The sequence below is a fragment of the Phycodurus eques genome, chromosome 5 (assembly GCF_024500275.1).
Source record: "Phycodurus eques isolate BA_2022a chromosome 5, UOR_Pequ_1.1, whole genome shotgun sequence".
Taxonomy (NCBI): Eukaryota; Metazoa; Chordata; class Actinopteri; order Syngnathiformes; family Syngnathidae; genus Phycodurus; species Phycodurus eques.
In genome coordinates this window covers 2,634,106-2,661,803 of record NC_084529.1, presented here as the reverse complement: position 1 = coordinate 2,661,803, position 27,698 = coordinate 2,634,106, and the positions used below count along the sequence as shown (strand labels likewise).

Genomic DNA, 27,698 nt, shown 5'->3' with positions numbered 1-27,698 from the left:
AAACCTATGGGGAGAACATGCAAACTCCACACAGGCGAGGGTGGATGTGAACCTGGGTCGTGAGGGAGATGTGCTAACCACCTTGCCTCTTTGCCTGTATGTCAACAAAAAAAGCAAAAGCGAGAAAAACAAATATCTAAAGCTGCAGAACCAATGGCTACCTCTCTCCATCCATCTCCAACAGCAACTATCTCCGACACAGGGTCAGATGTTTGTGACCACGAAATGTTGTGTGCATATATCAGCACACGAATCATCTTTCAAAGACTGCAGAGCTCATTAATGGCATTGTGTGCATATTTATGAACCACAAGAGCATCACAAACGTTTGGCAACAGCCCACAGAATAAACCTGTTACTAAAAAACAGCTGCACACGTCAGCTGTCTTAATTAGCATACTTTCCCACTACCATATTTTAGTCCGTTTCTGGTATTAATCAGTGATGGGTCTATTTCTTTCTTTTTCACACTGATAAAAAAAATCCATGTCAACCTAAATCCTTCACAACAATATGAGTGCACATAAAAAGAAAGAAGGCTTGGTGTATGGAGTAGTGAGTGAAACAGCCTAAAAGTATGAAACATGAATCAAAATTGGATAATCATCTGGAGAATCTACCAGTTTTCACCAACAAATAGCTGAGTGCACTTTCAGGGTACTTCATAAGAACACAGCGCACACACTAAACCAAAGATGTGTTCACTAAGGGCCATATTATCCCGTTCAGGCAAAAGTTGTTTTTTACGTGCCTGGACCTTTCATCTACACCCCAGTATAAAGTGTGAATGAATGCAGAAAAACCAAAGAGGTCAGCCTCATTGACAGCTGAGGCTGGCTTCAAATCATGGAAAGTGGATCTTTCCTGAGACTTGTGAATGTCAGTGAAATCCATGAAAAAGATAAAGAACAGTTTAAATATAAAAATGCGTTATGTACTATATCATGTGTGTCGTCACCAAGCATGGCTACACTTGCATTTTGAAGGAAATCATGGTTTTTTTACTCTTTATGCTAATAATCCCCTGTTATTTAATCAGAATATGGTGCAAATGACTGAATGCATGTTTTAAAGTCTCTCAATAAAAAAGAGGGTGTGCCTATTGCCTACTGTGCCCTCGATCATTGGTCCCCAACCTTTCTTATGCCACCGACCTTGTCGGTCTATTTTTTATGGACTGACAACAGATAAAAACAAATGATTAATGTAATTTCTTGTGTATAATGTGCATTTCTTTTCCCCAAAAAATTGTCAAAACTCAATAGTACGCATTATACAAAGGTATAGCCGCAAATGGAAAAAAATAGTTCACATTTTATAAGTGTACGCCGCCATCTAGTGGTATTGAAAAAGCTTTACACTTTCATTCTACTATGCCACCGCCACCTCCTGGTTATGAAAAAGGTGTCACCTACACTTTCATTCCAATATGACCTGGCTACATATGACTGTTATATGTACAGTTGTGGTCATAAATTTACATACCCTAGCAGAATTTGTGAAATATTGTTTTTTTAAATATGACTAATGACTGAACAACAACCATCGTTAATTTATATATGGTTATGTTTTGTTTAATGATAATGCTTTTCTCAAATGCTTGACTGTTTAAGTTGAATCCCATTAAAATAAAATTAAATGTGTTTCGCCTGGTCCTTCATGTTTTCTTGAAAGAATTGCACACATTTTATAAATTCTGCCTGGGTAATCAAACATATGAGCACAACTGTGTGTTTTCTTATTTACTAAAATAAAAGTAGGGTTGTAAATTTCAAAATAAGAGCAAGTAAATTTAAAAAAAAGGATTACATGTTCAAATAAAGTGCTTAACTTCAGAATAATTATTTGAAAAAAACTAACAAAATACAGATAATACTTTATTTTGATCATATGGGTAGAAGCAAAATCATGCATTGTAAAAATGCATTATACATAGGTAGAAAGGGTTTCCAGAATTTTGAGGTCAACTTTGGGTGTGCATATTATACATGGGTGCGCATTATACACGAGAAATTATGGTAAATATACAACTCACCAGCAAGCCATGACAATTAATGTAGTTGTGGTAATTAGTGGAAGACTGGATCCATGCATGGGTCCCTTCTTGGAGTTATCTTTTTCTTTAAAAAAATAAAAATAAAAATAAACTCGTCTTTTAATGCTGGCTGTGAACATGTTTGAAGCGGAATTGCTGTTCGCAGCTCAGCGAAAACAGTCAGCTAGTGCCGATATAATCGACCAATAAATATCACAGCTAAAATGCAGTAATGGCCGATTTATAGCGCCTTTTTGATCTCTCTCACCCGGTAGACCTTCTTCTTCTGGTGCTTCGTACTCTGACATCCACCTTTGAACATTTCTCTCTGAAACCCTGTAGCGATTTCACCAAAAGTTATGCCGTTGGTTTTTCGCTCCACTATCAAGTTGGCATAGCCGTATAAAGCCATGTTTAGAATTCCCAGAGAACCGAAGCCTTGAAATAGATGCACAAGCTAATGATATCAACAGCAGGGAGCCATAAATATGAACACTAGATACAACAGAGCCCGGCTAACCTATGTGCCTATGGTGGCCTTGTTTGGGAGGTAGTCGTTCCCTGGAAGGCACATGGAACACATGGACTTTGACCTCCATAGCTTAGCGTCACCGTCAGCATGGAGCTCACGTCTTCCGGGTCAAGGCAAAGCCGCATTAAGCAAGTTTGAGGAAAATAATTATGATCGTATTTTATTTCCCGACTTGTGTTAAATAAATACATACTACAACATCAGATAAAGGCTTGTTTTCTGTTTTTCAATTTTCAAACTACAAACAGCAGCTGACTCCATCCATCCATCCATTTTCTACCGCTTATTCGGGTCGGGTCGCGGGGGCAGTAGCTTTAGCAGGGACGCCCAGATTTCCCTCTCCCTAGCCACTTCGTCCAGCTCTGACTCGTTTCCCAATTTTTGTTTTGATGCATCAAAACAAAACAAAAAGACAATAGGGTCGTTTCCTGTTTTTTGTTTTCTGACATCAGAAGGAAAAACGAATGGCTGCAAAATACACGTATTGTATCAATATCAGATTTCTTTCCCAACACATCCAAACTTTACTGAAAAGTCTAGTTACTGTTTTAGATACTTTTTTTAAAAAATGTACTAAAGAGAGCAAGAGTGAAATGCACCCTTAATGTATTTAGTTCTCCTCCTTGGTGAGGTGCATTTGTGAATGGTGCAACTGAACTCTGGTCATATCAGAACACGCTATGGTTCCAAACAAACTGGGGTGGTTCCGTTGTGGTGTTGAAGCACTTCCTACCTTGATCCGATCCAATTTGCATATGAACCAATTAGGTTGAACCAAGCCATGAGGAAATATCTGCTTCATCATCTTTACTTTTACAAAATGGCATTGAGGCAATGATGTAGATCACTTTTCCGCAAGTCTTCTCTGTACAGATACAGTATTCATGATGAATTCGTAAAGAGGGATTTCTTTGTTTGCCAATGATGCCGCATCACAGCGTCACATGGAAAATGAGAGGAAAAGGAAAGTACAGTAGGCTATACCAAACTTGGAATCCTTTTTAATGGCAAGGTCTTTTTTTTTTTTTTTTTTTTTTTTTACAGAAGTTTCTAGGGAATGTTTACACGGGTAATTTTGATGTTCAAAAGAGCTCCATGCATCCCTGAAGTGCTCTTCAGATTCTTCCTCTATGCCAGTATATTTTCCCTAACAGTCTTTAAGATTACTGCTCCTTTGCTGGGCTGACATCGAGCAGAGAAACTGAGCGCCTCAGAAAATTTTCATTTTAATGGAACTGAACAAAAAGCGCCTGTGGCACTGCGGTAGGGGGGGGAAGATCCCAAAAAACAGCCCGGCATTATTTCATTTAGCAGAACGGCAGGACTAAAAATGTCGACTGAAGTACACATTTGTACAGTGTGAAATGTCAGGAGTTTAGAAAACAATAATAAATTAAACCACATCAGGGTGGCTGAACTCATGTTGTTATATAAATGAGTTTCTAAACTAATTAACCAATAATGGAATAAACACTGTGACTCAGAGAACACACTGTTCAGTGAACCATTTCCATGCAGCAAAAAGTCTCACAAGGTAGCATTCGATTGAAACTCTGTCTGTTTGCATTCATTGATATTTGTCTAATTTAAGGGGAACGTTAGGATGATTCAATATTAATCGTGAACCGAGCATTGCATGCATTATTCTCCATTTTATTTCTTTAAATTCTCCTTGTCACTTGTGATTATTTAGAACTGCTAATTACATGAAATAATATTTCCACTATACAAGTTACAGTATATTAAAACAGAGTGAAGTAGCATTAATGTAGCTATAGTAATAAATACAATAACTTAATTCTCACCTGGCAATTTAAAGATGATACTGATCTTCAGATGAGAACGTTCAATGGGAATGTCCTGACTTAGGACTCAGGGCCTAGCTCCATCCTGATAACAGCATCTCATTAGGTGATATAGGGGACATAGCTTAACTTTCCAAGGTGGAATAATAATGAAGAGCACTGTAATATGAAGCCATTATTACCTTTTGATAGAGTGATTCTGTGGTGTGGGAAGGTAAGGAGAGACTGCAGGGCAAAGGGAGGTGGAAGTGCTAAACTTTATTCACAGTTAAATATATATATATATATATATATTCACAAAGCTCCCGTTCCCTCGTGCTTCAATTGTCAAGGTACAGTTTTAGTGAGTCTTTCTGAAAATAGAGCCAAAAGTAGAAGAAATATAATTGAATATTCTGTATAGACGTGTATGTGATCAATGACTTATAGTTCTGTAACTCAAAAGAAGAAAGTGTTTTGCCTTTGCCATTTTGGATGTTGGAAAAGTAGCAAAGGTCAAACAAGAACACAAACAGTGTCAAAAATAAACTTTTTATTTTGGCCAATAAGCTTGTTTATTACAAATGGAGGGGGTTTACGTTTTAAGAGGAGATAATTGGCAGGCTATAAGAACACAATGAAAAACAAATCTATCCATCCATCCAGGTAAGGTAATTGGCAGATGCTCATTTACAATACCGCATACAGCAGCAGACAGCAGAGTAAAACAAAGAAAAGGAAAAACCAATGCATATATATAATCAACAATCTGTACAGTGTGAAATATTATATTTATTTTGAACACCCTGTTTACACGGATGTCCAGCGGTTCGTCACGCCTCCCGGAATGATGGCAAGCTTCCTCACTTGCTCCACATGGCAGAGTTATTGCACTCAGTCGAATGGTGACTTGAGACACTTCTCCCGGCTGTTCTTTGCTCATTAATCCATTGCTCGAGTTGGTCTTCCAACTCGGGCCACCACGCCTTGTTTCCGCATTCTGTTTTTCTTTTTTTTCTGCGGAAACTCAGCTTTGTCTTCTTGACTTGGCGAAGCTCGTTTTCCTGCTTCCTCCACTCGCAAACCATGCATTCGTTGATCTTGAATTCTCTCGCGGCTGCTCGATTCCCATTTTCCGCGTAACTAATAGCTTCCAGTTTAAACTGTGCTTCGTAAGCGTGTCTCTTGTAGGTGCCATTTTTGGGGGTCCTTAGCCAAACCGATGTTGTTTTGCACAGGTGCCCGTCCATTTTGGAGAAAATATAAGACTTTTAAGTGCGCCTTATGGTCGTGAAAATACGGTAATTTCCTTGTGCACCAATTAACCAAGATGAGGGAATTGGATGAAACAGTGTTGCAAGGAATGATGGCAGGCAAATTTCATTAAAACATAAAAATAAATAAAAAATACCCTTGATAAACATGGTTTTGTGCAATTGGTACAAAAAGGAGTTTTCGTACCACCAAAGGACTTCAACCCTCCAACATATGTGATCCAACTTTTCAACTGCCATGTAGAAACAATATAAAGGCAATACTGTTCTAAAATTTTTTTTATTTATATGCTTATATGTATGCTCTGCTCGGCGAGTTAGCCTTCCGGACGTAAATATATCGATTTAAACCGTTTTAAAAGGTAATCAATCGATTGTATCGATACTGGGAAATAACACACTGGATTTAAGCACGGCAGGCTTTATGTGGAGGTGTGTATGTGTTGTATTTCTAAGAAAATTGCTTGTCATTCCTTTTACTTATCTTGATTTTTCAGTTGGCACACTGTCAATGTTACTTTCTTCTTTGTCTCTTCATTTCTTTTCTACGCCCTACATCTAGTCACTCCTTTCTAGTTCCTTCCTCTTACTGTAGCTCTCTATGTATTATTAACACTGTTTCTAAAAGATATCCTCATTAAAACGTCAGAGTGCTTGGTTTCTAGCCATTACTATTTAACTGTTTAGAACAGGAGTTCTCAAACCTTGGTTCCAGCTAGGGAAAATTTACAGTGGTGACATTTTTTCAAGGACCCACTCAACACCAATTAAACATTTATTCTCTCAGGGAAATTAATGGCCCAACAATAAAATCATTGCTGAAATAATATAAATAACAATAAGTTGCTGGTTTTTCTTTCTTTCTTTACTCCAATCCATCAAATCGTCTGACCCAAGACAGTACAACATGCAGATTCCTTATCTTGCACATAGTAGTCTAAAGTACTTTCCCTTTGGTTTTTGTCTGCAGGCCAAATATTGCACTTGCAATAATAAAAAATACAACATTTTGTCATGGCTGTATTAAATTAAGTTCAATTTAAGAATAAGCGAATCTAATAGGTCTTTTTATACTTAATTTACCCACGTAACATTACTAACTTAGATTGCATTTTCCAGTACGCATGCAACCGTGGGGGAAAATTGCTTGTGGGCTAAACTGACACCATCCATTGTGAAGTGTTATTCATAATTATAATGAATTAATAATTCATAGTTATAATGTTATATAGCTTAGGTGGCTTCAGCCACTTGTCATATTTTGCAAGAACGCTAAAGATTTAAAGTATCATATAGATAGAAAGAGAAAGATATCTCTACTGGTACCCTCAAAATTGCATGCAACTATTCCTTGAAGTGTTACGTTTAGCTCACTAGCAGAAACACCACCCGCAGGGATAATTAATTTGTTCCAAAACATTCAAAAGAATAAACAGCAATTTAAAAAGAAGAAAATAGTAATACGAAAATACAACCCCAATTCCAATGAAGTTGGGACGTTGTGTTAAACATAAATTAAAACCAGAATACAATGATTTGCAAATCATGTTCGACCTATATTTAATTGAATACACTAGAAAGACAAGATATTTAATGTTCAAACTGATAAACCTTATTGTTTTTAGCAAGAATCCGGGGTCTCCGTTGTCGTATTTTACGCTTCATAATGCACCAAACATTTTCAATGAGAGAGAGGTCTGGACTGCAGGCAGGCCAGTCTAGTACCCGCACTCTTTTACTACAAAGCCACGCTGTTGTAACACGTGCTGAAGGTGGTTTGGCATTGTCTTTCTGAAATAAGCAGGGGTGTCCACAAAAAAGACGTTGCATGGATGGCAGCATATGTTTCTCCAAAACCTGTATGTACCTTTCAGCATTAATGGTGCCTTCACATATGTGTAAGTTACCCATGCCATTGGCACTAACACAGCCCCATACCATCACAGATACTGGCTTTTGAACTTTGCGTCCATAAGAGTCCGGATGGTTATTTTCCCCTTTGGCCCGAAGAACACAACGTCCACAATTTCCAAAAACAATTTGAAATGTGGACTCGTTGGACCACAGAACACTTTTCCACTTTGCATCGGTCCATCTTAGATGAGCTCGGACCCAGAGAAGCCGGCGGCGTTTCTGGGTGTTGTTGATAAAGGGCTTTTGCTTTGCATAGTAGAGTTTAAAGTTACACTTCCGGCTGTAGCGCTGAACTGTATTTACTGAGATTGGTTTTCTGAAGTGTTCCTGAGCCCATGTGGTGATATTCTTTACACATTGATGTCGGTTTTTGATGCAGTGCCGCCTGAGGGATCGAAGGTCACGGGCATTCAATGTTGGTTTTCGGCCTTGCCACTTACATGCAGTGATTTCTCCAGATTCTCGGAACCTTTTGATGATATTATGGACCGTAGATGATAAAATCCCTAAATTCCTTGCAATTGTACATTGAGGAACATTGTCCTTAAACTGTTCGACTATTTTCTCACGCACTTGTTCACAAAGAGGTGAACCTCACCCCATCTTTGCTTGTTATTCATTAAATTTTTTAGCCTTTTACATACTGTATGTTCTTTTGATTGAACTAGAATTAGTATGTGATTACAAAAATAACACCTTAATAGATATTTTTCATTGGTAGTAGCAGATTTAAAACTGCATGAAGGACAAATGACTATGTAGTGTGGGTCCATGTGCACTTGTGTGTGCCTTCGTGTGTGGATCAAATTTGTCTTTGAGTCACATTTGCCTGTGACATTGAAAAGATGGCTGCGCTGCAGTTCCACCCCTAAAACTCTGTGCTCACATACACTGCATAGCCTCACTCACATTAACATCTTCCAAAATACTGCACTATTCCAGTCATGTTCCCTGAATCCCACAGGCATGCACCATGTAAGAGGTAAATGGCTTAACCCCTTTGACCACGTCCCTTGCTGCTTTTGAAATGCTCGTCATTACTGTCTCATCATCTTCCATTTATGTTGGATTGATTCACTTCATCTTCTGAAGCCACAAGGGAAATATTGTTATGGTTTGTGTCATGGAAAAGGTTCCATAACACCACTGGCTGATTTTAGATGAAAGATCTTGCACTAAATCAACCCAGGCCTTGTGACTGAGGCCCAACCAGGTCCCCTGCACTCGTTGACTTGCCAGTACTATCTATATATAACAGCCTCAATCAGCTCAAAGGCTGGTTGGACTTCAACCGACCTTACTGCATTTTTTGGAGCTAGAGGGGTTCAGGGTCTGACTGACTCACTATGTAGGTTGCACGCTCTCTGTGATGCGTTCATTTGTAGAAAAACAATGTCCAACGATAAATGAATACCATTCTGTCACCTCTGTTCAGTTGGACCGGACTGCTGGTTGTTAAACGTTTGGGAAATGTCCTGTTAAACTTACTTCAACTTGTATGTGTCATTATTCTTTTTCTCTCTATAATCTTTTAAGTAGTGATTAAAAATTACTTTAAGAACAATTAAAGCCATGTTTTCACCCAGCAGTACAGTTCAGTTAAGCTTGCTACATTGCTTTAAAAAGTAAACCATCATCTGGCTTGTATATCTATTGCAGGATACTCTATGTAGCTAGGATGAATGTGTTAGACACCTAAGTAGTGTGACATCATTGATGGCAGAGCAAAACCAGGTAACTTTGAATAGATTTTATTGTTTTTTTAAAGTGTTATTTATTTATTATTGCATTTGTTATTTATTTATTTACACAAACTATGCAAAAATATAAGATTTTGAGAAGGGGGGGCAATACTTTTTCACAGCACTGTATGTGTTACAGGAAAATTACGTTTGTTTTTTTGCAGACCAAATGTTCAGGGTTATTTTTTTCAACATCAGTCAATGAGCTGCTTAAACTTAAAAGGTAAAGCAAATGAATTGATGAATTTGGCCGACATAAATCCACCCAAAGCTTTGAAGAAGATTGTTTCAAGTAGATTTCTGAAACTCTTAGCCTTTACCACTTCACTATGTATGCAAAAAGTGGATGAACAGTCTGGTTAAATCATTGCACAAATGATGCTTCTGTGTGAAACTCTGCATATTAATGCACGGTTCTATTTTCTATTATCTATACAAGATAATACTTTGTTGTTAGCACATTCACAGTCCAAACACAGCTGAAAAAAATTGCTTAAAAAAATGCCCCCACCCCACCTCCGCCCTCCCAAAAAAAGGTTGGTGAACCACTGCCAATCAACAGACGCTTCTATCACTCCACTTGGTACCCCAACAGCAGGTGATCAAGTTTGTTAGTTATCTTTGCCTTTCTTCACAACAGTTCAAATGTAAAGTAAATGGAAAATGGAACTGAACTATTGGATTGCAGGTCACTCTTCATTTTTTAAGCACATGCACATTGACAGTCTATAACAAACAACACATTTTAAACTGGTTTTCTTGAGATTGGGATCATGTTCCGTAGAAAACTATGGTTATGATGGATTTTGCAGTAACTACCACCCTCTGCAGTGAGTGCATTTTTTTTTTTTTGCAATGTTTTGTGATTGTTTTGTAATTTGGAAATTTTAAATACATTTAAAACAAATAGGCTACCCTTAAAAATGTCTCTTTTCCAACTTTATCAAAGAGATTTTGACAGCTTGGCCCACATTTTTCTTTTTTGTAGTTCTCAAAAAAATATTGGCTATTTTATCAAACCTCTTGGTATTTACAGAGGGTCCTCGGTTTACAACTGTCCCGACATCCATCCTCTCGAGATTACGAAAAGGGCACAGCACAAGAAGGAACGCTTGATTAACACTTAACATACTATTTTTCAAGTGAGGACCCACACTTGTTTTTCATACAAATACTTAATGTAATCGGTAGTTTACTACCACATTAGGGTAGACAAGTAGTGCTGGACTATGGCACGTTCTAACTTCTGACATATAAATTTGGGTTGTGTCAGCACCATAGAAACGGAACTCTCCTGTAAACCGAAGACCTCCAGTATTCAAAACAAAAGTATTTGTGTGAGGGCTCTTTAAAAAAAATGATGCAGCCATGTACAACCTGCAGTTTGTGCCCACCCACCCCACTTTGAATTTCAAGTGTTATTGTGAAAGAAGAGCTCGCTGTGACAAGAAATCATATGGAAGGTTTCAGATTACTCGTCATTTTTTTGGTGTGTTTGCTTCTGGGGAATTGACCTTATTTAGCCTCATGATACTGACCTGGACCACAGGCATGCTTAACAGGTCTCTGGATTAATATTCCCACGAGGACACTGTTGACAAAACCAACCGCAAAGGCATGATGCCTAGCCAAAAATATTGCACTATTCTCGGACACAGGAAGGACTAAGTGAGAGTTTTTACATACATGGCACACGTGCATGAGTCAACAAAACACTAAATGAACCTGATGGTGATCTGGTCTGCTACTACACGTGAGGTCAGGTTACAATGTGACCTACCCTACAGTTCTGCCATTAACCAACACCCCACCTTGCATGTTGCATGCCAAGCCTACTTTAGCCTCTTTTGCACTTTCTCCTGAAGCTGTGATGTTTCTATCTTTTATGTGAGTTGCTCTTCTGTATGAATAGCACTGAAAGAAAGTTGTCCCTCATACATTCCACCTTGGGAGGTGGAATGGCATCTGTGCTTAAGGGAATGCCAGAAAGGACAGGGTAGAGGTGTGAAGTTTCAGACTTAATACTACTCACTCACTCACTCGATCTGGTTTATGTTGTATGTCCAACCAGTCGGTGGCGCTGACAGTGCCACACATCTAACTGTCTGATTGTGGAATGATGTATAAAAGCGCACAGAGTTGTAGTAATATACTGCCTTTGTTTGTTTTATACGGCCCTTTTGTTACAGTTGTGATGTGGATAATTCTGTATAATGTGTAAGAAAAACAAAAGAGAGGGTCAGAAGCTGAGACAGCTTGAGTATTTTGCCTCTGAATTTTAGTGTGGGTTCTGGGCAATTGAAAGAGTCATCTTTTGCAACATTTATATTTTGTGGAACATCTTATTATAACTTCAAACTCAGTGATGATAGCAATACCAGGAATTGGTGAACTGATAAAGATGCAGCACATGTGGGCATTTGTAATGATTTTGGCTGTTGCGGTCTTAGACTTTGGCTGCATCGTAGCCTCTAGATCGTTACAAAATTTAAGGGCTAAGTCAACAAAAGCATTTATTTTCTTCATCAAGTTTTAGGATGTGTGGAGAAAATGGTCAGTGAATTGAATAAGCAAGTGTTTATTAATACATGAATGTAAATTATCCTGCCATTGGTTGACAAAATTAGGATGCAGAGTCTTGGATTTCATTGAAGTGTTTAAATATTTGATTACTTTGATGTTGTGGCTTCGTCCCACTTGCCACTGTCACCGCTTGGAGCCCTTAGGCTGACTCAATCTTAAATAGTCGTGCTTTAAAGTGAATCAATGATCGTGCAAGTTATTTTGGAGCAAGACGGCACTGTTTATACTTGGATCCACTGACTGAAAAAAAAGAGAGAGGTTAAAGTCTTGCAGGATTAACATCATTCATATTTGAGGACACTTGACAGCACGTGATACTCGGGTTTGTGTGTGTTTCAGTGACTCGTTCCTTGGCTTCCAGCTAAACTACCAGTGAAGTGTGGCTGTGTGTGTACAGCAATTTTACAGAGTAATCACATAAACCTAATCCCGATGTCTTTGGTACATGTACAGTATCTGATTACAATCCTACACTGCAGTGTCACATTCATGAAATGATAACTGGAGGTCACTAATGGCAAGTGAAGAGTCAAATACACACATATGTACATATACAGTATATACCGGTACTATGTACATGTGCTATCACCGCAAAACTGCGTCTTTTCTGTAATCCTTCTACTGAACACTGTATGAGCTGATTAGCTATGATCTTGCTGTAGATTGCAGTTGAGCTTTTAACAGTATGTTCTGCATATGTTTCGCATTGAATGCGCATGTCTTTAAAGAGATGATAGTGTGAATTTTTGTGACATAATGATCTCATTTGGGGGTTTGTCATATCTAAATTGCCAGCCATTACAGTATACTGTACTCTATGTATTTTCTGAAGTTTGCTACAGAAATGTGAAAATTAGACATTTATTGTGTTGAAGGGTCTGTGACGTAGGAGGTTTTTCTATGTGCCATTTTTAAAATGTACAAAATAAAATACCTTTTATCAGCTGTTCAAAAATTAAGAATGTTGTGTGTACATGAACTAATAATAAATTCTTAAATTCCGTGTTTTTTTTTTCATATAGATGAATTTGCTGTGGCCTTAAAAATGTCATGCGGTGCAACCAGGATTTAGCTCAGTATTTTCTCATGATGCTTCATATTTTTTTTTTCAGTGTTATCAACATTTAAGAAATAAAATGCTTGTTTTTCTTTGAGTTATTTTTAACAATGACCTCATATTTTAGTCCCATAAAGTCATATTCAAAATGCTAGTAAGATTTGAATGTCGCGTCACTCCCCCCAGTCAGAGATACTCTCTCCTGTAACAATTGTTGAAACAGCGGGAGGCGGTGGTCTCAGGTGACTTTTTTTTCAAAGGTGAGCTTGATGGATGATTTTTCATAACTGCAAAACACACAAGAAAACACATAATCACAGAAGAGGCTAACAGGGTTAGTATTTGTTTTATTTGAATTTATTATATTCATTGGTGTCCTTCCCGGGGAAATTCAACTCACACCTTGATATATACTTTGCTTGGGTACCATACACATAGAACCAGATCATGTGCATGCAGGCATGCAAGGAGAGATTTAGAGCTATATTTTCATGACAGCGGGCTAGACCCGATTTGGTCATTTCCCCCCGCCCAGCGCGTAAAGTGAGACGTCTGCGCTGGTTTGCGTGTGATCACAGCCACTTTCAATGCTGTCCAATCAAAATGGCTTCTGTCATTCCCTGTAAAAGCGCCGCAATACACTTGCAAGAAAACGGCTCTATATGCGGAAGAGGACGCAGCGATCCATGCGTGACTGGGGCGTTGAACGTTAGCGGGTACCCTTATTAAATATATAATGAGCTAGTGAAAAGCGCTGGTTTTAAATACGAGTCCACAGACCTCATGTAGGGTGTCTATAGGCCTTCCAACAAGTACAAAAGGCCACCCTCCCCGCCCCCATACCTCCGTGCCGGCCAGTACGTCGAATGAATTAAAAAATATATAATAATATTGGAAATAGAGCCCTTAGAGTTGAAGCAGTGCACAAAAAGTGCTGCACTACTTGAGCATATGGCACCCAAAATGACAATATCATCCAAAATACAGTATACAATATGGTCTTTCTGTCATGCTTTGATGCCAATCTAAGGACTATTGAAAAATAACGCACTGGTATTTTTTTGTGTTTGAGAAAGCATTTTTCTCATTGATAGCTTCTAAGTAATTCCCTTGTAAACTGTTGCAAGTACATTTCGCCTGGAGTGGAATTGATGTGAGTGCTGTCCAACCGAGCTCACTTAAGTTGCTTTATTGAAGCATCCTCAATGCACCACCTCTGCCTGAATGAAGCCTCATTTACTGTCCCTTCTCGTTTTCTCTACCTCACCCTTTCCTGTACCCTCAGGTGTTCTCTCACCGAATAACATGGGTAGGATTATATTGCAACATTAATATGTGGATTGATGTCCTACTATTATTTAGTGATTTGTCGCTCTACGTGGTCCAATGCATTAAGATAAGGAGATAAGGGGACTTAAAAGTTGGCTGACCAGAATGAGAGCAGTTACACAGTCCATTTCCTCCTGTGCTGATTAGCATGTCAACTGTAAAGGCGCAGCCAGTGGGCCTTTCATGGGAAGTCCCAAGGGAGCTTTTTATCAAAATGACACTAAAACCTGACTGTTGTATTTAGTTTTAAGACTAGCGTGCTTGACTTGATGGTGCTCTGCATTAGTTTGGCATCCAAGGCATGGGTTGAGAAAGAGGTTTTAATCATCTTTTGGGGACAGACGTGTGTTAAAAGCTGATCTCGCTTGACTCCTTTTCCCTATTCAGCTATTTTGAAATCAACTCTAGGAGGTTAAGAGGAGAAGAATAAAGTTAGACATCTATAACAACCAGTGTAAGTTTGACCACATGACAACAGAATGTAATTGTAGCATGTAACATATCTATATTGCAACCAATGTTTTTATGTTGGGCCGGTATTAAAATTCTAAATTAATGATTATTTGCTAAAAACAATCAAGTTTATCAGTTTGAACATTAAATATCTTGTCTTTGTAGGGTATACAATTAAATATAAGTTGAACATGATTTGCAAATCATTGTATTCTGTTTTTATTTATGTTTAAAACAACGTCCCAACTTCATTGGAATTGGGGTTGTATTAAAATGTATTATACATGATAAATGCATTGGTATCATCTTGGTGAGGTATTTTCTTTTTTTAACATTTACATGTACTGTATACAATTTCAAAATACCCTCCTAAATAATTTTTTTAACTCATGAACAAACGAACGAAAGAACTAACTAACTAACTAACTAGGAAGGCTCTAAATAACTCTTTCTCTTTAAACATATAATACAATGCACTTCAAACCAAGCAACGCCCTCAGACAAAAGCTGGGTCACGCCAAGCCCAAAATCCCAAGCAATGTTGTTTTATGCAGTACACTGTAATGAGGAGGGAAGGTCTGCGGGCGTGGATGTAGCTCAATTTGCGAGACCTGAATTCATACTGTTCCTTTTTAAATATCAGTCTAGTTTGAATTGAATCAACAGGGCCTCGGTTGGTCCCCTCCATTTTGCCTCAATCATTTCAAGATGTAATTAATCAGTAGAAATGTCCGATATTATTGTATTTGACATTGTGTGTACAGGCTCAGACGCTGTTATGTCAAACATCATCTGGATTGTGCAAAATATGAGATAGTATCTCTTCACTCGTGGGTTTAAGAGATGACATGTTTAACATACACAAAAAAAATCTTTGGATTAAAGCTGAAGTATATCAAGACTCAAGACTGAGATTGCATCGATTCTTTTTGCCTTTCATACATGAGGAGGAGGTATGCATATTGATGGATGAGTAGGCTTTTTGACTTTAAGTGCTGGAGCTGTCATGACAAAGGTGAAATAGAATCTCTTCCCTCTGCTTCCCCTTTGGGTGGGAAGCAGTCGCAGACATCGTGTCATCAACATTCACACGGCACAGACACACTGCACTTCTATGAATACTGATGTCTCTACCTCTCTGTTGGTTCATATTAGGTATTTTTCTCCCTCTACGCTGTCACCCACTCTAAGTTCATTATCTCCAAAATGAAGTCAGTTGTGCCACACGGTCCCAAATAAGGTCAGTTTTTCTGTTATCTATGGCAGATAAATTAAATAAAGAGAAAATAGGAAAAGGGTATACGTTGTTTTCTTCATTATCCCATTATTCCCAAGGAGTTGTGATGCATTATGAATTGTGGCATGAATTACAGGATAAATGGCAAACTTCATCAATGGCAATAATGAAAAACAAGAAGGTTCCATTCAGGTGGAAAAAGAGCCAATATGAGGATAAAGTGGACGTGAGGGGACAGAAAATAGGGCCAACAATAAAAGACTCAATGGTACACATTTATCACTTCCAATCTACCTCTCTCAACCGTATCTTCTTTTTTTTCTCTGTCTTTAAAAGTGTGGCGAATAATTTATGATATGAAGAGAAATGAATATTCTGAAGCCTTTTTAAGTGAAGGGAAATAGTCACTCTTCCTTGAGCATGCCATGCAGTTAAACTATTGATTATATATCTTTAAATCTGAATATCCTCTTTGCGAGGTATCCGCCTCATGCTCTGGTTTTCACTTAAGAGGATGTGCATGTTTTGTGTCTTTATCTTCCTCGGTGCTTCCAGGGATGCATAATGTAGCACATTGCATAACAGCACTGTTTCTATTCACACAGTCACTGCTCCAGGAATAAACATATGCTTCGATGTTTACAATTCTTCTCTTATGCATTTGGTAGAAATTAGTTCCACTCCTTTGCAAATATGAAACAGACTTGCCCTGTTTTGCAAACAGTTACCAAATCAGAATCAGAATCATCTTTATATTGTCAAGGATGTCCAAAAAACACACAAGGAATGTGTCTCCGGTAGTTGGAGCCACTCGAGTACGACAACAGACAGTCAATTGAATGAATGAATTTGGGGGTATAGATCACATTGACTGAGACTCAAGGTGCTTGAAGCTCCCTTGCCAGCCCATTTAGCTGCTGCCCTTTGTACTGATCGTAAGTCTTGGACTTATTTTGAATTGAAGAGAACAGAAAAAGAAGGAAGGAACGGTGCTGAGACGATAGCTTTCCCTTTTACTTGCACCTCACAGGAGCTGCCATGTAGCCTATCAGGGATTTTCCACCTTGCTGAGCTTTTTGCGCCCAAGACCCTGGTACAGTGCAGGGAACAGGTTGAGTGTCTAACCTGTCTAATACTTGAGTTTCTGGCCTCACTCTACCTCTGCTGAGCCAGCACACTCATTAAGCCCTTCAACTACACAACCTCAATGGGAACCGTCCAACCGTCTGCCCGCCTCTGAGGATTTTCAGCTTGGCTGCACCAGCAGACAGGGTGAGATATTTATTCCAGCCAAATGTCTGTGTGCCTCCACATGCGAGGGAGTTTATGAGGAGGCAAAGTCATAAAAAGGCACTGCCTACACATTAATTGTTGTTGACTTTCTTAACACATGGACCCTTTAGTGTGTGCCGTGTGAGCCATCTTAACATTAGCCATCTTACAATGCCAACAGCAAGTGACATTGATATTCACATTTAACCTTGTGCTCGGGATATGTCTTGTGCAAATCAGCATTTATTTATTCATAACCAGACATCCGGCTTTGTCGCAAATCCATGGCAGACAGCCTGCATTACAAATTTCCTCCACATACTGTTTAGGATTAAGTTTTAACATTTCAATTTTGGGGGAAATCTGTAAATCATGGAGAATTTATTCTTGGTGGATTTCATCTTGAAAAAGGTAGTTTACAGTCCAAAGAAGAACAGCATGACCTCGCCCCTGAAAACGACTCCTTATTCGTTCAGGTGTCAGCTGTGGCGAAACTCTTTTAAAATAAAATCACTTTGTTATATTTGTTAAAACAATTACTATGAATTGACACAAGTACATGATAAATATGATCTGTGGGGAAAAAAATCGGACTCTCTGGACCTATCTTGTGCCTCTAATTTGATATGCAAGAAACCACTGTGCCAGGGGAAAAACAACTAATCAAAGACAGAAGATCAAGGTGTCAATCGTGTGTCGCAGACAGGCAGGCACACTCATCATCGCAAAAAATAAAACTTGTGTTATAGTAAAACTTCATTCCGAATTTTCTGGGGTAACCAAGTAACAGGTCAGCACGAGGAGCGGGGGTGTGCCCATGAATTTACAGCAAATTATTCACACGCCGTAAGTCATGCCTTTGGTCTCTGATTGGTTGTTTTTCCTCTGACACAATGGTTTCCGCTGTTGTCCATGGGATGTAGAAGCAGAAGAAGCTTTACTTTCCTGTGGAAGTGCTTGCAACTGGAACATTGGTCTTTGGCGCCGTGCTTTATTTCTAGACTTGGCTCACAAGCCGATTTCCTTGTGCCTCATTCCGACTCCCCATCCAACCTGTCACTGACTGGCTGTGGCAAGCACAGCTGCCTTGCTTTCTGGCTCCTATCATAGTGACTAGTGCTCCCCCACTTGTTCTCAATGCATAATTGAAGTGCCTGTGAGTTCTTAGGCTGATTAAAGAATCTTGCTGGGATGGCTAAAATCTAACAGGAGACTTGGTCACCAATGTTGCTTCTTCTGCCATTGTGATACTTTCTTTTTGTGTCCTGTCCTCCTAGGTTGGAAGCTGTTTTTAGGTGTTGAAGAGTGTGCATGTGTCAGCGCAGACATCATTGCTAGCTCAGGACTGGTAGAGAATAGCTTGCCCATCTTTAATCCTTCCTGCTCCGATTGATTTCTGGTCAGGACCTTCATCTCTTCTAAGGAGAGAGGGGAAGGGACACAGGCCCTCCAATGCAGAGAGTTGCATCAGCAAATACCCTTCAAAAAGAGTAATATGGGTTCTGCCCAGTTAAGGCAATCAACCAGAACCAAAAGGATGGCATCATTAAGGCTGCTTGGTTCAGCATGTGTGGAATGCTAGGAACTCATTCACTGTGAAAGCATCAGAGTAGTCCTTGTCCAGATTTCTTGTCTGTGTCAAAATGTGTTTGGGGAAGGAAAGAGATGAGTATAGACGTATAGGCATTCACTTGACCCCATAAACACTTAATTCTCCTCAGATTAAAGTGCACAGGTTCATAGAAAGCAGCATGTTTTGTGATTCTGTCAGGACTCCAGTGGGTGAATGAAACTTTAACCAAGCTGATGTAGCTTTTTAATCTTCCACCCTGCCTCTGTCTCTTTGAATTCATGGAGTGTTTATTCCAATCTTGAAAGTACTATTTCCTTAAACCACCGGTGCGGACGGTATTAATAATTTACTTGTTAAACAATTGACATTGGCTTTAGATTATTCACAGAGGAATGACTAGGATGCTACTAGTCAGCCAGGGGAGACTATCGTGGGGAAATTTTATTTTAATTGAAAGCTATTGCCTACTTGGGGCAGATCACTGTCATATTTCTGAGATTTTGGAGCCTTTTGCCAAAAGTGAGTTATATTCTACTGTATGCAAAAGATGGCTTGATATCTGTCTGGGATGCTCTTTTTAAATGAATCCTAAGAAGGATGAGATGCGATGTCCAACTGATTTGAACTATCTGGGTACGTATTCTAAAGCCCAATTCCAATGAATTTGAGATATTGTGTTAAACAAATAAAAACAGAATACAATGATTTGTAAATCATGTTCAACCTATACTTAATTGAATACACTACAAAGACAAGATATTTAATGTTCAAACTGATAAACTTGATTGTTTTTAGCAAATAATCATTAACGTAGAATTTTATGGCTGCAACACGTTTCAAAAAAGATGCGACAGGTGGCAAAAAAGACTGAGAAAGTTGAGGAATGCTCATCAAACACCTGTTTGGAACATCCCACAGGTGAACAGGGTAATTTGGAACAGGTGGGTGCCATGATTGGGTATAAAAGGAGCTTCCCCGAATTGCTCAGTCATTCACGTGCAAAGACAGGGCGAGGTTCACCTCTTTGTGAACAAGTGTGTGAGAAAATAATCGAACAGTTTAAGGACAATGTTCATCAACGTACAATTGCAAGGAATTTAGGGATTTCATCATCTACGGTCCAGAATGTCATCAAAAGGTTCAGAGAATCTGGAGCAATCACTGCATGTAAGCGGCAAGGCCGTAAACCAACATTGAATGCCTGTGACCTTCGATCCCTCAGGCGGCACTGCATCAAAAACCAACATCAATGTGTAAAGGATATCGACACATGGGCTCAGGAACACTTCAGAAAACCAATGTCAGTAAATACAGTTCGGCGCTACATCCGTAAGTGCAACTTGAAACGCTACTATGCAAAGCAAAAGCCATTTATCAACAACACCCAGAAACACTGGGGGCTTCTCTGGGCCTGAGCTCATCTAAGATGGACTGATGTAAAGTGGAAAAGTGTTCTGTGGTCCGACGAGTCCACATTTCAAATTGTTTTTGGAAATTGTTGACGTCGTGTCCTCCGGGTCAAAGAGGAAAAGAACAATCCGGACTGTTATGGACGCAAAGTTCAAAAGCCAGCCTCTGTGATGGTATGGGGCTGTGTTAGTGCCAATGGCATGGGTAACTTACACATCTGTGAAGGCACCATTAATGCTGAAAGGTACATACACGTTTTGGAAAAACATATGCTGCCATCCAAGCAACGTCTTTTTCATGGACGCCCCTGCTTATTCCACCAAGACAATGTCAAACAGCATTCTGCACGGGTTACAACAGCGTGGCTTCGAAGTAAAAGAGTGCGGGTACTAGACTGGCCTGCCTGCAGTCCAGACCTGTCTCCCATTGAAAATGTGGGGCGCATTATGAAGCACAAAATACGACAACGGAGACCCCGGACTGTTGAACAGCTGAAGCTTTACATCAAACAAGAATGGGAAAGAATTCCACCTACAAAGCTTCAACAATTAGTGTCCTCAGTTCCCAAACATTTATTGAATGTTGTTAAAAGAAAAGGTGATGTAACACTTTGGTAAACATGACCCTGTCCCAGCTTTTTTGGGACGTGTTTCAGCCATACAATTCTAAGTTAATGATTATTTGCTTAAAACAATAAAGTTTATCAGTTTGAACATTGCATATCTTGTCTTTGTAGTATATTCAATTAAATAAAGGTTGAACATGATATTCAAATCATTGTATTCTGTTTTTATTTATGTTTAACACAACGTCCCAACTTCATTGGAATTGAGGTTGTAATTGAAAATGCTTTAGTAGAAACAATGGGTCTTTATTACCAAATAATACTAGCCAATTTTAAATCTCAGAATTTTTCATTCTAGAAATGTTTGGAATAATTGATGGTGAAGTTGCCCCTCATTAATAATAGGTGAATTTCAACAAAAAGGCTTCGCCTTGGTTCAGGACAGACTGATTTTCTTTCGCAGAATGCCTTAAAGAAGATCTGCTCTTGCAGGGTAGACATTACTAGCAGCCTGTCTTTTACTTTTCATCTTTTTGCCCCCACTCCTTTTAATGTTTGCATCAGCTGACTCTATATGTTAATGTAAATCATGGGCATGCAACACTTCGCGAGAAGAGGGGAATATATGCTGTCTTCATTTCAGTGCAAAATCAATGCTGGCTAAAAAGGTTAATGATTCTGTGCAGCATGAAAACAATCTGCAATGCAAAAGTAACTGCAGAAAAATACACAGGTGATCTTGAAGTGATCAAGTATTCAGTATTGCATTCAGCATTTTCCACATTTTAGGTTTTTACACTGCTCTTGTGGTAGAAACGCTTTCTAATGTCCATTACAAGTCCTTGTTTTTCGGATGGAAAAATGTCATTTTCATTGTACAGATGGTGGTGGCTAGACTGTGTTGATTAATCTCAGACCATAGGCTGTAGCCACACATGCATGCACCCACCCTACTCACTCCAAGCAGCATTCACTACTTGAGGCGACTGCCTTAGGCGACAAAAGCTGTCACTCCTTTCGACAGGACATACTCCCTGAGTGACCGTTCAGAGTGGGAAAAGGTCAATGGCCTCGAAGTCGAACATAGTCCAGCAGACCTTATCTCCTGAAGTGGTAGATAAAAGTGGGGTCTTGTGTAGGGAGGCCTTGTGCTACTGAGCCACTTAGTTGGATGAAGAGTCAGCCTCAATTTCCCTCTTCCTCGCTCTTAGCCCAATCTGTTTTCCACTTATACACATCTTCAGTTGACCATACAGTCTTTCCTTTCCATCTCTCCTTTACCCGCCTAAATGTTGACCCCCTTGACCTCATCCGACCTCCATTGGGCATATGCTTCACAGTTGGCACACACAGTTTACTGCAGTCACTTGTCAGCTTGTTACAAGACCCCAAAACAGCAAGACGCCATTTAAAATCACTGGAAACAGTCACAGCTCATGCACTCTCACTTCCTCCATTTATATTATTCACTCTTTGCCTGCCTCTTTCTCCCACAAATGGCATTTAGACTTTGGGCTCCATTCTGGCATTCAAAATATTGGCAAACACTTGTGGAAAGGTCACACAACTCTGTCAACTTGAAGTCATTTTCGAGATGAAAAGAAATCCCATCCCACAAAGATATTCGAGGATTTTACAAAAGAATATTGGTCGTCTTCCAGGCCAAGGGCAACTTCATAAAATATTATTTTCTAGTTAAGATATACTTTTCTATCAAAAAAAACTCCTGCAGTGCCTCCTTTGAGACCAAAATACAGTCCGAATGTTTGCTGTCTGCTGTTCTGCTAGTGGCCTGTTGGTGGTTTGTTGGCAGTGCTCGTAAAATTCACCATCCATCCATCCATCAATCCATTCTCTTCCGCTTATCCGAGGTCAGGTCGCGGAGCAGTAGCTTTAGCAGGAAAGACTTTCTTCTCCCTAGCTACTTCATCCAGCTCTTACGGGGGGATCCCGAGGCGTTCCCAGGCCAGCCGGAAGACGTATCCTGGGTCGTCCCTGGGGTCTCCTCCCGGTGGGACATGCCCGGAACACCTCACCAAAGAAGCGTCCAGGAGGCATCCTAATAGGATGCCCGGGCCCCCTCATCTGGCTCCTCTCAATGTGGAGGAGCAGCATCTCTACTCTGAGCTCGTCCCGGATGACCGAGCTTCTCATCCTATCTCTAACAGAGAGCCTGGAAACCCTGTGAAGGAAACTAATTTCAGCCGCTTATGTCCGGAATCTTGGTCTTTTGGTGGTGAGGGTAGGAATGTAGATCGATCGGTAAATTGAGAGCTTCGCCTTTCGGCTTAGCTACTTCTATACTTGAACTCCTCCACTTGGGACAAGATCTCATCCCAGACCTGGAGAGGGCTCTCCACCCTTTTCTGACTGAGGACCATGGTCTCAGATTTGAAGGTGCTAATTTTCATCCCAACCGCTTCTCATTCATCTGAAAACCGCTCCAGTGAAAGTTGGAGATCACGGCTTGATGAAGCCAACAAAACCACATTATCTGCAAAAAGCAGAGATGCAATACTGAGGCCACCAAACCGGACCCCCTCTATGCCTCGGCTGGGCCTAGAAATTCTTTCCATAAAAGTTATGAACAGAATCGGTGACAAAGGGCAACCTTGGCGGAGTCCAACCCTCTCCGGAAACGACTCCGATTTCCTGCCGGCAATGTGGACCAAACTCTGACACTGGTTGTACAGGGACCGAACAGGCCGTATCAGGGAGTTTGGTACCCCATATTCTCCCCACTGACTCACAACGTCCCAAGTCGAGGTCAGCAGCGCCAGATCCCCACTATACACAGTGTAGATGGTGCACTGCTCCCCCCTCCTGAGACGCCGGATGGTGGACCAGAATTTCCTTGAAGCCGTGCCGAAGTCGTTCTCCATGACCTCACCAGAACAATCCCACACCCGAGTTTTTGCCTCAGCTACCACCAAAGTTGCATTTCACTTGGCCAGCCGGTATCCATCAGCTGCCTCAGGAGTCCCACAGGACAAAAAGGGCTCCTTATTCAGCTTGACAGCATCCCTCACCGCTGGTGTCCACCAACGTGTTTGGGGGTTGCCACCACGACAGTTCCGCCTCTCTCTTCACCCGAGTGTCCAAGACATACGGCCGCAAGTACGATAACACGACCACAAAGTCGATCATCGAACTGCGTCCAAGGGTGTCCTGTGCCAAGTACACGTATGGACAGTCTTATGCTTAAACATGGTGTTCGTTATGGACAATCCGTGATGAGCACAGTAGTCCAATAACAGAACACCTCTCGGGCTGTGATCGGGGGGGTGGGGGAGGGGGGGCGTTCATCCCAATCACGCCCTTCCAGGTCTCACTGTCATTGCCCACTTGAGCATTGAAGTCCATTGAAGTAAACCCACACCTGCTCGGCGCCTCTCACCCTGGGCAACTCCAGAGTGGAAGAGACTCCAACCCCTCTCAAGAGTACTGGTACCAGAGCCCAAACTGGTACCAGAGCCCAAACTGTGTGCGGAACTTCTCGACCTCACACACCAGACAGGGCTCCTTCCCTGCCAGAAGGGTGACATTCCACGTCCCTAGAGCCAGTTTCTGTAGCAGGGGATCGGACTGCCAAGGTCCCTGCCCTCGGCACCGCATAGCTCACACTGCACTTAACCCCTATGGCCCCTCACACATTTGGTGAGCCCATGGGAAGGGGGACCCACATTACCCTTTCGGGCTGTGCCCCATGGGTGCAGGCACGTCTGGAACGTCAGCACGCCTGGAACGTCAGGCACGTCTGGAACGTCACCACATCAAAGTTATTTAAGTCGTGTTTTCCAAAAACTAAAGCAGAACTACACTCTAAAAAGAGTCTATTCTGTATACAAACTTGGTCTAGTTAATAATAAAATATCCAGAACCAAGTCCAAGCTGTTTAAGAACGTGCATGTACCCTGTAATGCTGCATACACAGAGCGCCTACCTCCATACTTGATTAAAAACAAAAAACAAAAAAACTAAAACACTTGCATAATCCGGTACAAATCACAGATCCAAATCCTAAACATTGGAACATCAACAACATTTTGACTTGTCACCATGTTAACTGGACAATTTCTTCCTAACAACCCAAATTACCATCACAACCCTAAGGCTCTGAATGATGTAACAGCAGTGGATTCTGCAGAGCTGCATTAGCTGCGGAGGATTCATCAATCCTCTGCAAATGTGATATCAAAACAACAGTGTTCAACAATTGAAAAAAGAAAAAGCTCAGAGGACTGGCTCAATGCGAATCTCAATCCAATACGGCAAAGTCAGATAACCTGCGAGATCAGAGTGTATACTGAAATGATCCCTTATGCTTTTGGCACAGAGGTTTGTTGACAGTGTGCTGTCATCGTAGTAGTAGTAGTGGTAGCAGTAGAAGTAAAAGATTAGACAGATTGAGTGGGGACAGGCTCATTTCACAGTCACTTCAGAGGGCGACACACTTGGACAAGCTCCCGTTGTTGGGTATTAAACATAATTAAGTCATGACACCACATCCCTGCCCACCTGGACTCTTAAAGCTCCTTGTGCTCCCCTCACTAGGCTGTAAATCCACTCCATCTCTCTGGTCTCTTTAATGACCTATTCATCCCTTGCGTCCTCAAACCCTCATTATCCATATAATATGGCTTCGTGAGAACTTTCAGATGTAATTGGGTTTATTAGTGGTGCAGCATAGGAATATGCTCTTTTTCTGGAATGGTAACAGATTTTTAAACAAAGATGCACAAAGAGCCAAAGGGGTTTTTCCTTTCCCACAATCGAGTGGGATTTTATTCAAGGTGAGAAATCCAGTGCACTTTCATTTTCATTTTATCCAAGTGTCATTCTCGTGGAGTCTGCTAGCAGTGCCCATTCACAACTTTGCTATAATCCTTGAAAGCATTGCTATATACTTTGTCTGAAACCAGCTCCAGTAACAAAACCACACAGCCTACACTGAGGGCTGGAGCCTCGGCAAGATTTTTACTGAAGTCGAGAAGCTTAAGTAGGGAAGGTTTGAATTACTTTTCACTTGAGACTTAAATCTGTTGCAAAATTGGTCCATCAGAGCGTAATAGAAGATGCAGCAATTTGCCACTTTTGTATTTTACACAGAACCCAGCCAAGAGTTCTACATACAGTTTTAACAATGGAGGGCCATCAGGTCCAGTAAGGCTTTCTCTGCAGGCCAAAACAGTATCAGAAGCACTGACCCACATTTAAAAAATTCTAATATTTGTTCCATGAATTTGTATGAATTTATTCCCATCAGTATTTTCCTAATTTCAAAGTTACTCTCCTTGTCTATATATATATATGTATATAACGATTATAGGTCAAATAAGAATTGTAATAAAGTAATAAACCGTAAAAGTTAGTTTTACTTCCAGTTTATCGTAATGTTGATTTAATTGTTAAAATCAAACTCATGTCTCGAAAAGGGCACCACATAAATTTTTTCAACTTAAACTTTAGGCGAAATGACGACAAACCTTTTTAATCAGTCTCATAATCTGGAGGTTGCTACACTACGACATTTTGAGTCCTAGGTTACAGCGGTTTAGTTAAATTCAGAACACACACAAAATATGACAACGAGTGGAATTTTATGGTATATTTAATAAAACACACAACTACAACCGGAGGCCACTCAGCTGGCGTGCTGAATAGACTTTGGAGATTAAGTTTACAGACGTGGCAGGTCTTGCCAAGAAAGGGTGTGGGATTTCTAAGAATGCATGTTGGAATTTTACGTGTCAATCTGTGATATGGGATAATCCCTTTCCGGTTTGTCCATCCATCCATCCATCCATTTTCTGAGTCGCTTCTCCTCACTAGGGTCGCGGGTGTGCTGGAGCCTATCCCAGCTATCATCGGGCAGGAGGCGGGGTACACCCTGAACTGGTTGCCAGCCAATCGCAGGGCACATACAAACAAACAACCATTCGCACCCACACCTACGGGCATTTCAGAGTTGTCAATTAACCTACCATGCGTGTTTTTGGGATGTGGGAGGAAGCCGGAGTGCCCCGAGAAAACCCACGCAGGCACGGGGTGAACATGCAAACTCCACACAGGCGGGGCCGGGGATTGAACCCCGGTCATCAGAACTGTGAGGCTGACGCTCTAACCAATCGTCCACCATGCCGCCCCGTTCCGGTTTGTTTCAATTGTAATTTGTTTCGTCTTTTGTAAAAGTGTGTCGGTTTTTGTTAATTTGTTTTCTGAAATGTAAAAGTGTTTCTGCTTTTGTTAATTTGTTTTCTGATATGTAATAGTGTTTCACAATTTGTTATATTATTTTGCACTTCCAGGCAATCACTAAAAAGAACAATTACCGTTTTGCAAATATTGTTCAATGAATACCTTTCAGACAGTGCCATTTATCTTGCATTTGCATTGTCAAGACAGTGCGAGTGTACCTAAAAAATAGTTAGGTGGGTGTCTGTCTGCTATGCACTCAAGTGTTTCCTTGAGTGCATAGCAGGTTCCCTTTATATTGCTGACAGGCATTAAAGTGTGCTCGAGCTGTAGGAAAATGGAAGGGGGGCGTGAAACGAGATCACTGAAAGGTAGCGGCATCATGATTCACTGTGGCACCTTTCCATATTTTACCTCATTTGAGATTTTTGTTTTATTCATTTTGAGATGGCCCTGGGTATTTCATTCCAATTGGTGTAGACAAAAATATGCCACGACTTTACTCCTTTGCTATATTTCACAGTGCGGTGGTTACGTTTGTGCCTGCTGTTCACTGATAGATGGGAACACTGCATCAGTGGGCGGTGGGCGGGAGGCTCCACTCCGTCAATAAAAGCCCTCTCTTAAATCTTATCGACAGCAGACTTGACAAGCACTATGGGCCCTGGCGTATTAACGGAGTGCGATTAGGACAGTGCTCCCCCGAGCTGGACTTTAAATCAACTACATGTGAATTGGGGAAG

At 40.5% G+C, this 27,698-nt stretch overlaps 1 protein-coding gene across 2 annotated transcripts in view; it reads left to right on the top strand.

Annotated features, from left to right (window-relative positions):
* tspan9a (tetraspanin 9a) overlaps positions 1 to 27,698 on the top strand; it is a 215,714-nt gene that overhangs the window by 167,199 nt on the left and 20,817 nt on the right. The gene's annotated exons all lie outside the window — the stretch shown is intronic.